At 36.5% G+C, this 12,380-nt stretch overlaps 1 pseudogene; it reads left to right on the top strand.

The window, feature by feature from the left end:
• Positions 1 to 2,124: 2,124 nt before the first annotated feature.
• Positions 2,125 to 2,580, top strand: LOC132008044 (eukaryotic translation initiation factor 1-like; annotated as a pseudogene).
• The last annotated feature ends 9,800 nt before the right edge of the window (positions 2,581 to 12,380 follow it).

Below are 12,380 nucleotides of genomic sequence, written 5' to 3'. Positions count from 1 at the left end.
CAGGTCATGATCTCAGAGTCCTGGGATCAAGTCCCGCATCGGGCTCTCTGCTCAGCGGGGAGCCTGCTTCCCTCTCTCTCTCTCTGCCTGCCTCTCCATCTACTTGTGATTTCTCTCTATCAAATAAATAAATAAAATCTTTAAAAATATATATTAAATAAATAAAATCTTTTTTAAAAATAAAAATAAGGGATGCCTGGGTGGCTCAGTTGGTTAAGCAGCTGTCTTCAGCTCAGGTCATGATCCCAGCATGATCCCACATCGGGCTCCTTGCTCAGCAGGGAGCCTGCTTCTCCTTCTGCCTCTGCCTGCCAGTCTGCCTTATTTTTAAAATAAGTCCAATGTTAACAAACCTGGCCCAATTATTTATAGCATTAATAGTAATTGAACATATAGGTCCTTTGTTTCTAATCTGACCTTTATGGAACATTTCATAAGAAATTTTAAATTAAACTTTTAACAGCCTCTTGAGGCTCAGAAGTCAAGTGAAATACTTGCCATCAGACTTGACCTGTAATACATAGATTTGGGTAAATTCTTCTTCACAATGTCACTAGAATATCCTGGGTTTCCTGTACCCAGTAAAGCAGCTTGCTTTGTTAGCAAAGTACCAGGCTGATTTTTCCAAAGGGCTTTATTGTCTCTAGAAAGTCAAGTTTAGTTCCTTAAAGCTATTTGGTCATATCTCTCTATGGATATCTCTCACAAATATGAAATTCCAGTCAAAGCCTTTGTAATATAACCAAATTTCTAGTTCTGTCTTATCATAAGGAGAACAGATTTCTATTGAATTTATGCAAATAAATTTCTGCCGTGAAAATATAAGAATACTTGGAGTTTCTGAATTCTGGAAAGATCAGGTAAGGAGAAAAAATGTTTCATATTTGTTTACAAAGGAATAATGTAATAAATTTCTGAGTCATGGATAGCTTTAAATCTGGAAAAGCAAATGTTAAAGGATCACTCATATTTCAAACCAAGAGTGTGTTTAAATGCAGTTTTTTCATTGTTCCAGAAATTCTCATTTTAGTTTTATAATCTTAAAGGTATAAGAAAGCTGTTTTTATCATTACAATGCAGTTGGCAAAAAATTCTGTGACACACACTTCAATAATTAGAATTACAATAAATAGCAGTATACCAGTATAATTTAAAAACTTAAGAATTTTATACAATTTCTAAAGGAGTTATAATATTCAACCATATAATATAATCTAAGAAGATTTATAAGCACTTATTTGACAGAATTTCCTATGTAATTTGACATACCAAATAAACAAGACTATTAGTCAAAAAGACTTCATTTGAAGGTTGAATTTTGGGAACTTTGTTTGAAACACCAGAAGGTTTTCAAGCACATTCCTAAATAAGATTACAGATTATTACAAAATTCAATAATTATTTGTTTAGCCCAGGTGGCAACAAGAGCAAATGCTAAAGGCAAATGCAGAGGATTGCATAATTACTAGCAAAACTCTTTTAATAATGAGAAGATTGAACTACAAGTAATCAAAGACCTGGTTAAGATAAAAGTTATAAACTTTATTTTTCTAGGCAGATTAAAGAATAAACATTATTTACAATTTGATCAAAAATCTAACAAAACTATCACTTCAACAGAAAGAAAAGACAAACTCCAACTTCATGCGGGTTATTTCTTATATCAAAGCTCATTTATTCCAACAAAATTAACCTTTTTAAAATTCAGTCCCTTCTTTTTCTTCAGGTTATCTCCTACATTGATACATGCTTATTGAGATAAGGGCATCTAGAATACTCCAAAGATGTGAGTTTTTGTGGTCAGTACTGTGATATGCTGACTAAAATTCTATCAGGACTGAAGGACTCCTAGCTGTAGGAATGTTGTAATCCTCAACTCTCAAAGTCCATCAGGGATAGCCTTGACTGAAGAAAGCTGAGGACAGGCCCTCTTCTCGGGTATTCACATCCAATGATTATTATAAAAGCCCAGCCCTTTTGTCCAAATTTAGGGTGTTTCTGAAGGGTAATTCAACTTTTAGTACTCCTGGGAGAATCACATAAGGCTTCTTCCACCCGGCCTGATGCCTTTTCCCTCTACCACCTTCCGAAGGCTGTTTTCACCAAGGAAATTGATCATATTGTATATCCACTATTCGGAACCTCCACTCTTTCAACCCCTTTGCTGATGCAAGTAGGGATGATGATCTGCTTTGTGCTGGCACTGACAATTACATCTATGTAAGAATTCAACCAAGAAACATCAGGAAGACCCTTACCACTGTCCAATGGGGATCACAGACGATTACGATTAAAAAAAAAAAAAAATCTAGTGAAGGCATTTAAGAAGAAATTTGCTGGGAATGGTACTATAATTGAGCAACCAAAATATGGAGAAGTAATTCAACCACAGAGTGACCAACGCAAAAACATATGCAAAAACAGTTTCTGGTAGAATTTGGACTGGCTAAGGATAACTAGCTGAAGGCTCATGGGTTTTCAACAGCTTTGGCTCACTTTAGCTTAAGTGAGGATTTCCTTGCAATGAGAATTTCTCTTCTGTCCCTTGTTACAAGTTCAAAAATCCCACAGATGGTATAATGTAACCATCTGGGGTCTGCTTTTAACTTGGACTAGTGTAACTCCTTCATGCAATAAACTGTCTAGTCTTTAACTCCCTCATTTAAATAGAGGTCAAGCAGTAGGCTCCTAGAAGTAATGGGTCTGAAACTAAGCAGTAATGTGATATTTCATTCCAGCCCACAGCCTCAAGATCATAGATAGAAACATCTTTCTCACCAGACATATATTACCTAATCTATGTCCAAACACAATAATATGAGGCCAAACTTCTACTTGAGTGAAGATTTTTACAAGGCAACAAACTTCAAACTGATGTGTCAGTCATGTAGCTAGCTGTAGAACTTGCAACTTAATGAAGAACAGTTGCCCAATGCCATGTAAAGTAACAGACTGGTTTTTGGTATATTTTTTTTTCCGTTCAGTTTTAATGTTATGTAATATATTTAAGCCCTTATTTAAATAAAACTTGTTTTCAGAAACAGAAAAAGAAGCAAAGTCTCTAAGGCACAATTTCCAAATATCTTGCTTTAAAACAACCTAATTGCAAGCTAGTATTATAAATTGTGGATCTTTTGATTGGTAATTTTTCCTAGTTGTCTAATGAATATTGTGGTCAAGAAGCATTGCCAAAATAAATTTCAAAATTAATTAATTAAAGTTCTCCAATTTGGGAGACTACTATCCAAAGGGTTGTATATGGGAATCAAATTGTCATTTTCCAACTCCCAATTAGAACACAGCTAGTTTTACTCAAAGTTACCAAAAACTGCAGCAAGAAACAAATCAAATGAAGCCACTGAGTGTGGAGCTTGAAAGGGGGCTCAATCCCAGGACCCTGAGATCATGACATGAGCAGTAACCAAGAGTCAGATGCTTAACCAGCTGAGTCACACAGGCACCCCAACACTTTCTTTCTCTATTTCTTTCCCTCTTTCTTTCTTGCTTCCTTTTTCTTAGATTTTATATATTTATTTGTCAGAGAATGAGAGAGAACAAAAGCAAGAGGATCCGCAGGCAGAGGGAGAAACTGACTCCGCACTGAGCAGGGAGCTAGATGAGGGACTTGATCCCAGGACCCTGAGATTATGACCTGAACCAAAGGCAGAATTTAACAACTGAGTCACCAAGGTGTCCCACCCTAGCCCTTTTTTAATCAAGCAAAAAAAGAAGGCTAAGAGATCCAAAACCCTCCATTTGGTTTCCTCCACCAAAAAAACTACTAGAATGGATAAATGAATTCAGTAAGATCACAAGGATACAAAATCAATATACAGAAATCCACTGCATCTCTATATAATAAAGAAATAAAAACTAACTAATAATGAAAGAGAAACTAAGAAAACAATTTAGTTGAAAATTATACCATAAATAATAAAATAATTTGGCATAAATTTAAAGGAGGTGAATAATAATAATAAATCAGGGAGGAAAAACAATTCTAAAAACATGGTAAAGGAGCCTATATTGTCATTATTATTAAAATCACCCTCAGATTTCTTTGAAACTTCAATTTACTTCTTTCTTGGGCCTGTGGAAACTTCCTAGTTTTAGTACTTTCTTAAGCCCCAATCCTTAATTAAACCTTACTGCTTCAAAAACCACAAAACTAGTTAGCAAGAAAGTGTTAATTTTGTAAAGTATTCAATATCATCATTGTAATAAAATACAAACAACAACAAATTAACAGCTAACATCTAAAGCCATCTAACTTCCATTATGGACGTTTTCTTCCTAGAATTTCCAGAGACTCTTAGCTTCTAAACAAACCAGCAACAGTGGTCTAATATATCAAGTACCCTCAAATTTTCATTTTCTGAAGCTTCCAAACACATTATTTGAAAAATTATTCTAAAATGTCTGGAGTCATTGTTGGTTGTCACACTGGAGAAGGGGTTCTACTGGTAGAATTTAAAGGTGCTGCTAAACATCCTATAATGTATAGGACAGTCTTTTACCACCAAAATTATATGGTCCAGAATGTCAATAGTGCCAAAGTTTAGAATCCTTCCCTTATATCTTTTGGGCCCATGTTTCCAATACATAATTTCATGTTAAACACTTTTAGAGACATCATCAATAAAAAAGGTTTAAAGTTTTTTCATACTCATATATCTGTATAAGAGTTCCTTGCTACTTGAGATCCCTGGCTGGCTCAGTGGTATAACATGCAACTCTTGAGATCTTGAGGTTGTGAGTTCAAGTCCATATTAGAATAGAAATTACTTTAAATTTTTCTTAAGTTAATAAAAGAGGGGTACCTGGGTGGCTCAGTTGGTTAAGTGTCTGCATTTGGCTCGGGTCATGATCTCAGTGCTGTGGGATAGAGCCGCACATTGGACTCCCTGTTCAGTGGGGAGTTTGCTTCTCCTTCTGTCTCTGTCTCTGTCCCTTCCTTATGCACTCACTCTGTGTGTGTGTGTGTGTGTGTGTGTGTGTGTGAGAGAAATAAATAAGTGAATAAATATTTTTTTAAAAGAGCTCCTTGGTAATCTAAAAATTTAAAAAATTTCATTAAATGTATACATTCATCAAAATATAAAGATATTCTTTAGTTTGATTTTACTAAACACCTTAAACCAGAAAAGAAATTAATTTAGTAATAGACCATTATTTTTATAATGGCTAGTTATAACACATAGGAGTAAGAGTAATACCACAATTAGTAATAAAGGAGCACAGGTTACTGAAATGACTAACAGATTAGAAGAAAGATGCCAGAGCTTAAGTGGTGATGGCTGCACAACATTGCAATGAACTTAATACCACTGCATTGGACACATAGAAGTGCTTAAAACAGAGGTTAAAATGAAAATACAGAGCCAAAATGGTTTGGCCATTGACTTGACTTAGGCAAGTTACCAAACTAGGGCTTAATAAATAATATAATTGCAGTTTCAACCTTCCCCAGAAGTGTAGTCTTCACTGATCAGTCAGGAACTTTCTAGTAAGCACCCAATAAAGTAATCTATCACATGCACCCTCTTCATCTCCATAATGAAAATGAGGTGATCCTCCAATGAGTTATCCTAGCTTTACCCTTAATGAAATCTGAGCTGCCCAGAATACTCCTTTCTTTTCTTTTGGTAGTGATTAATAACCCTTCCTCCCCAACACACACACACACACTACTTCCTACTAAAAACTTTCCATTTTGTACAAATCCTTGTTTCTCTCTTACTTGATGGTTGGAATGCTGCCCAATTCATGAATTAATTAATAAGCCAATTGGATCTTTAAATATAATGTTGAATTTTTGTCTTTTAATAGAGGAAACTCTGTTATTTATTTTATCATTTTTTTAAAGTAATATACCAAAACCACATTGATCATCATCAGTGAGTCAACTGTACTATATGTGAATTATATTTTGACAGAATTGTTGTGATTATCCTTCTGCCTGTAACCTTTGAAGAAGCTGAAAACATAATTTTTTAATTCACTATTTTCTTTTTTTTTTTAAGATTTTATTTATTTGTTTGACAGAGACACAGCATGAGCAGGTGGAAGAGCAGAGTGAGAGAGAAATGCAGACTCCCTGCTGAGCAGGAGCCTGATGCAGGGAATGATCCCAGGACCCTGGGATCATGACCTGAGCCCAAAGCAGACACCTAACTGAGCACCCAGGTACCCCTAATTCATCATTTTCTACATGGTTAAAAAAAACATGTGGAGTAATAAGGATAAAACTATAGACATCAGTTAGGAGATAGTATGTAAAAGAGCAAAGGAAGATGGTATGAGAGCGGTGCTATTCTGGAAAAATTTTAAATTCAGAATTAATATGATTTAGTGAGGGATTGATTCAAATGTAAATGAGAGTTAGAAGTAACTCCAAAAGTTTTAGAGTGGGCAATAATGGGAAGAATCTAGTCATGAGATAGAAAAGAGTAATTGAATAGCAGGTGAAAGTAGCTAAGAAATAAAAAATTAGACTCTAGATTATATGCACTGATATTCCCAGTTAAATATTTATAACTAAATATGATGAGTATTCAGATTAAGGGAGGGATCTGCCCTAAAAATATAAATATGTGAATCAGGTTATGTGATGGTGTTGATAAGATTACTTAAACAATGAGGCAAGGTATCTCTATTCATAAGCTCAATTCTAAAATAGTAACAAAACAAAACTATACACCCATACAGACCCTTGAACAATACATATTTGTATTGCAAGTTCCAGTTATATGCATGTTTTTAAAGTTAATACATCCAATACATTAATACATTAATATATTGGTCATGTCAGTTAAGTCTGACCCTTGGTTTTAACTTGGGTGATTATTTTAGGGTCCCGAAAAAGAGCTCTATACTGGGATCCACATTGGGTATGGAGTGTGCTTGAGATTCTCTCTCTCTTCTCTGCCACCCTTCCCTGTCTGCTGATTAAGGAAAGTGTTCAGGTATAGGCAGGGAAAGGTAGGGGGTCCCTGGCTAGGCTCTGAAATTATTCCTGGCAGGCAGAAGCACTAAGCCAGAGTGAACAAGAGATAAGGAAACAGACCGCCTGTCCCTGAATGTTAGTGAGGTTTTGTTTTGTTTGTTTTGTTTTGTTTTTGGTTGCTGCAGTGTGCAGTATATCACAGAAAATGGCCAAACCTCAAAGAATTAAGTCACTGAGGATGTTACCAATAGTTCATGCTCAAACTAAGACAGCACAAGAATCTCAAGGCCACAAGCTTCCTAGTCAGTTCTAGAAGCCTTCCATGGCAACCCATTCGGGATTCCTCCTACTCCAGAGAGCTTCTTCTTTCCTTTTTGCTCTCACCCTCACTACATGAACTGTCATTTCATTTCACCCGTTTGTGTTTGAGAGTTTCATTCTTTGAATCTGTGAGGCAAAAACCCTGCAATTCTTTAACACCACCCTGTATATGCACTTGTTCTCACTCTAAAATTAGTAAATGAAAGGGATGCCTGGGCAACTCAGTCATCAAGTGTCTGCCTTCTGATCAGATCATGATCCCAGGGTCCTGGAATAAAGACCTGCATCAGATCCCTGTTCTTCTCCCCCCCCAACCCCCTGCCTCTGCCTTGCTTTTGCTCCATCTGTCTATGACAAACAAATTAATAAAATCTTTTAAAAAATAAAACAAAATAAATAAAATATTAAAAAACAATAATATGTGGAGGAAATTTTGGAAATATGAGACAATTTGAAAAAATTAACCAATAAATCATGTAGCCTAGAAATATTAAAAAATTTTAAGTAGAACTTCAATATGTCATTAATGCAAAAAATATATTTAGACAGTAGTCTGGTTTGCCATTTATTACTCTAAAATACAATAAACCCTTGAACAAAGTGGAGGGGAAGGGCATTGACACTCTATATAGTTTAAAATATGTGTATAACTTCTCGTTCTCCCTAAGTTACCTAGTAACAGCTTCCTTTTGCCTAGAAGCCTTTCTGATAGAGCAAACATTAGCACATATTTTGTATGTTAAAAGTACCATAAACTATATTTATCTAATAAAGCTAGAGAAAAGTAGATGTTGTTAAAATCATAAAGAAGAGAAAACACATTTACAATACTGGACTATATTTATGGGGGAAAATATCTGTTTATAAAAGGAGCCATATGGTTCAAACCCATGTTGTTCAATGACCAACTATATATACAAATCTATTATAAAAATTTTAAATTTATTTAAGGTTACACACATTTTCAGAGTGTACATAGTACCATCTACAGTTGATAGATATGTGAACTAAAACAAAGATGCAATATTAAATACAAACTGTACTAGTGTAATAATTTCTTAGCTGCTTTCTGTTGCTCTTGCAGTAACTTCAAGTGTCATAAATACTTTTCAAACTATGTGACTAATCACCTCCTGAACAGTTCATCTCCTACCACAGAAGAATGTGATCCCTTGCTGTTCTTATGTATTTTCCATGGAGTTTAGTGTAGCATCATGAACCTCAAATAACACCACAGTACCTTTAAAAGTGCCCCTAGTGATGCTGGAAGTGCTCCAAAGAAGCAAAGTCATGATATTATGACAAATAGTTGAATTGCCTAATATGTACTATAGGTTAAGGCCAGCAGCTGCAATTACCCACCATTCCGAGATAAATGAATCAAGCATAAAGACTTTTTTTTTTTTTTTTTAAGGTAAATCCATGAAGTCATCAATACAGCCAGGCTAGCTGGTACAAAAATTTGTCATTGTCTTTTGAGAAACACCTTTTCATCACGTTACAAATATCACTTTCATGTGGGTATAGAATTGTTCTCAGGAAGGCATTTCTATAGACTCTTATAATGGACTAGAAAAAGGAAAAGTCATTATACAACGTAAAGCAAAAGAAAGTTGAAGGGAGGAGTCAAGATGGTGGAGGGCAGCAGGCTGAGATGACAAGAGGTAGCAGGAGATCACCTAGGTAGCTTATCAAACCATTGCAAACACCTACAAACTCAACAGGAGATCAAAGAGAAGAAGAGCAACAATTTTAGAAACAGAAAATCGACCACTTTCTGTAAGGCAGAACCAGTGGAGAAATGAATCCAAAGCCACAGGAAGATAGACCACGGGGGGAGGGATGGGCTCCTGGCAAGCAGCAGAGCAATGGACCACAAAATCAGGACTTTTAAAAATCTGCTCCACTGAGGGACATCGGTCCACAGGCTAAGCAGGGATGGAGCCCTCATGGGGACAGCATAGTCTTAGGTTCCATGGGGTCACAGAAGGATCAGGGGTGTCTGAGTGTCACAGAGCTCACAGGTATTAAAACAGGAAGCTGGCTACAGAGACAGAGCTGAGGAGTGAGCTCTCAACTTGGGGTTACCTTAAACTGTGATCAGTGGCACAATCAAACCACTGCTTTTTGAGCAGGGACCCCACAATTGACAGATCCAGGGACACCTCCCTGGAATAGCAGCAGGGATCTGCTGGGTTTGGAGACTCCAGTTGGGGCTGTATGCCAGACACAGAGACACCTGGTCATAGGCTGGCGCTCGGCATGCAGCTGGAGACCAGGGAGATGGGAGTGATTGAGTGCTTTTCTCTGAGGGCACCCTGAGGAGTGGGAGTGGGGCCCCAAGCTCTCCGCTCCTCTGAGCCAGAGATTGGGAGGCTCCATTTTTATTCCCATCCTCCAGAACTCTATGGAAAGCATCCATGGAACAAAAGCTCCCTAAAGTGAACCTGAGCAGATTACTTAGCCTAGCCCCTGGAAAGACACTTGAGAATCATGGCAACAGGCCCCTTCCCCAGAAGATCAGCAAGAAATCCAGCCAAGATCAAGTTCACTTATCAAGGAGAACAGCAGAATTCCAGAGGAGGAGGAAAGCAAAGCATGGACTTCATGTCTTTCCCCCCATGATTCTTTAGTCTCACAAAGTTACTTGATTGTTTAATTTTTTTCTTATTCTAATATTTTTAACTTTTACTCTTTCCTCTTTTAACATTTGTAACTACTTTATCTTAACAATACTTTTCAAAAAAAATCTTTTTGAACCTTCATGGTCATATTTTATCTTTCATTGTACCTAACTTTATTTTTTGTATACACATAGGGTTTTTTCTTCTAAAAAAAATTTGGGATACTACTTCTTCCAATAGATCAAAGTATACCCTAAATCTAGCATAGGGCTTTGTTCTAGCCTCCAGCCTGAGCAAATTCTCTCCACTTTCTTTTTCTTTTCCCATCCAACTTATCAATTCCTCTTTTAGAAATTTCTTTTTTAATTTTCATCTTTATAGTCATATTCCATCCCTTAATTGTGTTTACCTTTATTGTGTGTGTGTTGTATATATATACATACATATACATATACATATATATTCTTTCTTTCTTTAAAATTTTGGGAGGTAGTTTCTTCTAAGAGACCAAAATACCTCCAAAATTAAGTCGGTGGCTCTGTTCTATTCACCAGTCTAATATATATTTTTTCTTTTTTCTTTTTTCTTTTTCTTTTTGTTAAATTTTTTTTCTGAACTTCTTTTTACCCTCTCTTCCCCACCCCCCATGATTTGTGGTCTCTTCTGATTTGGCTGAAGCACATTTTCTGGGTGTCTTTGCCACAATTTTAGTATTTTATTCTCTCCTTCATATATATTTTTAAAGATTTTATTTATTTATTTATTTATTTGACAGAACGTGATCTCAAGTAAGCTGAGAGGCAGATAGAGAGAGAGAGATGGAGAGTGTAAAGCATACTCCCCCACTGAGGAGAGAGAACAATGTGGGGCTCAATCACAAGACCCTGATCATGACCTGGGCCTAAGGCAGAGGCTTTTAATCCACTGAGCCATGCAAGTGCCGCTCCTTCATATATTCTTATCTGGATAAAATGAAAAGGTGGAAAAACTCACCACAAAAAAAAAAAAAAAAAAAAAAAAAACACCAAGAGGCAGAAGGCTAGTGACCTAATCAAATGAACATTGGTAATATGTCAGATCTACAGTTCAGAATAATGATTCTCAAGGTGCTAGCGGGGCTTGAAAAAGGCATGGAAGATATTAGAGAAACCCTCTCTGGAGAAATAAAAGCCCTTTCTGGAAAAATAAAAGGACTAAAATCTAACCAGGTTGAAATTAAAAAAGCTATTAATGAGGTGCAATAAAAAAATGGAGGCTCTTACTGCTAGCATAAATGAGACAGAAGAGAGAATTAGAGATTAGAGAATTCTAGAGAGAATTGGTGATTAGATAAAGAGTCTGAGCAAAAGAAATACAAACAACTACTGGACCACAAGGTGAGAATTTGAGAGATAAGACAAAACAACATTAGAAAAATTGGGATTCCAGAAGAAGAGAGAGAGGGGGGATCTGAAGGTATATTGGAGTAGATTATTGTAGAGAATGTCCCTAACATGCCAAAGGAAACAAGCATCAAAATCCAGGAGGTGCTGAGAATCCCCCCGAAAATCAATAAGGATGGGTACACACCCCATCATCTAATGGTAAGACTTGTAATTCTTAATGATGTAGAGAAAATCCTGAAAGCAGCCCAGGACAAGAAATGTGTAACATACAATGGTAAAAATGTTAGATTGGTAGCAGACTTATCCATTGACACCTGGCAGGCCAAAAAGAATTGACATGATATATTCAGAGCACTAAACAAGAAAAAATGCAGCCAAGAATACCATATTCAGCTAAGCTATTATTGAAAATAGAAGGAGAGACTAAAAGCTTCCAGGACAACCAAAAACTAAAAGAATCTGTAAACACCAAACTAGTTCTACAGGAAATATTGAAAGGGGTCTTCTAAGCAATGAGAGAGCCTAAAAGTAACAGACCAGAAAGGAACAGAGACAATCTATTATAACAGTCACTTTACAGGCAATACAATGACATTAAATTCATATCTCTCAATAGTTACCCTGAATGTAAATGGGCTAAATGCCCCAATCAAAAGACACAGGGTATCAGAATGGATTAAAAAAATAAAACATATTGGGACGCCTGGGTGGCTCAGTTGGTTAAGCAGCTGCCTTCGGCTCAGGTCATGATCCCGGCATCCTGGGATCGAGTCCCACATTGGGCTCCTTGCTCAGCGAGGAGCCTGCTTCTCCCTCTGCCTCTGCCTGCCATTCTGTCTGCCTGTGCTCGCTCTCTCCCCTTCTCTCTCTCTGATAAATAAAAATAAAAAAATAAAAATAAAAAAAAATAAAACCTATCAATATGCTGTCTACAAGAAACTCATTTTAGACCCAAAGTGGGGGGGTGGAAAACAATTTACCATGTTAATAGACATCAGAAGAAAGCTGGGATAGCAATCCTTACATCAGATAAATTAGATTTTAAGCCAAAGACTATAATAAGAGACCAGGAAGGACACTTTATCATACTCAAAGGGTCTGTCC

The sequence above is a fragment of the Mustela nigripes genome, unplaced genomic scaffold, assembly GCF_022355385.1.
Source record: "Mustela nigripes isolate SB6536 unplaced genomic scaffold, MUSNIG.SB6536 HiC_scaffold_20, whole genome shotgun sequence".
Lineage (NCBI taxonomy): Eukaryota > Metazoa > Chordata > Mammalia > Carnivora > Mustelidae > Mustela > Mustela nigripes.
The sequence above is the reverse complement of the archived record's forward strand: the minus strand, read 5'-3'. Positions and strand labels throughout refer to the sequence as shown.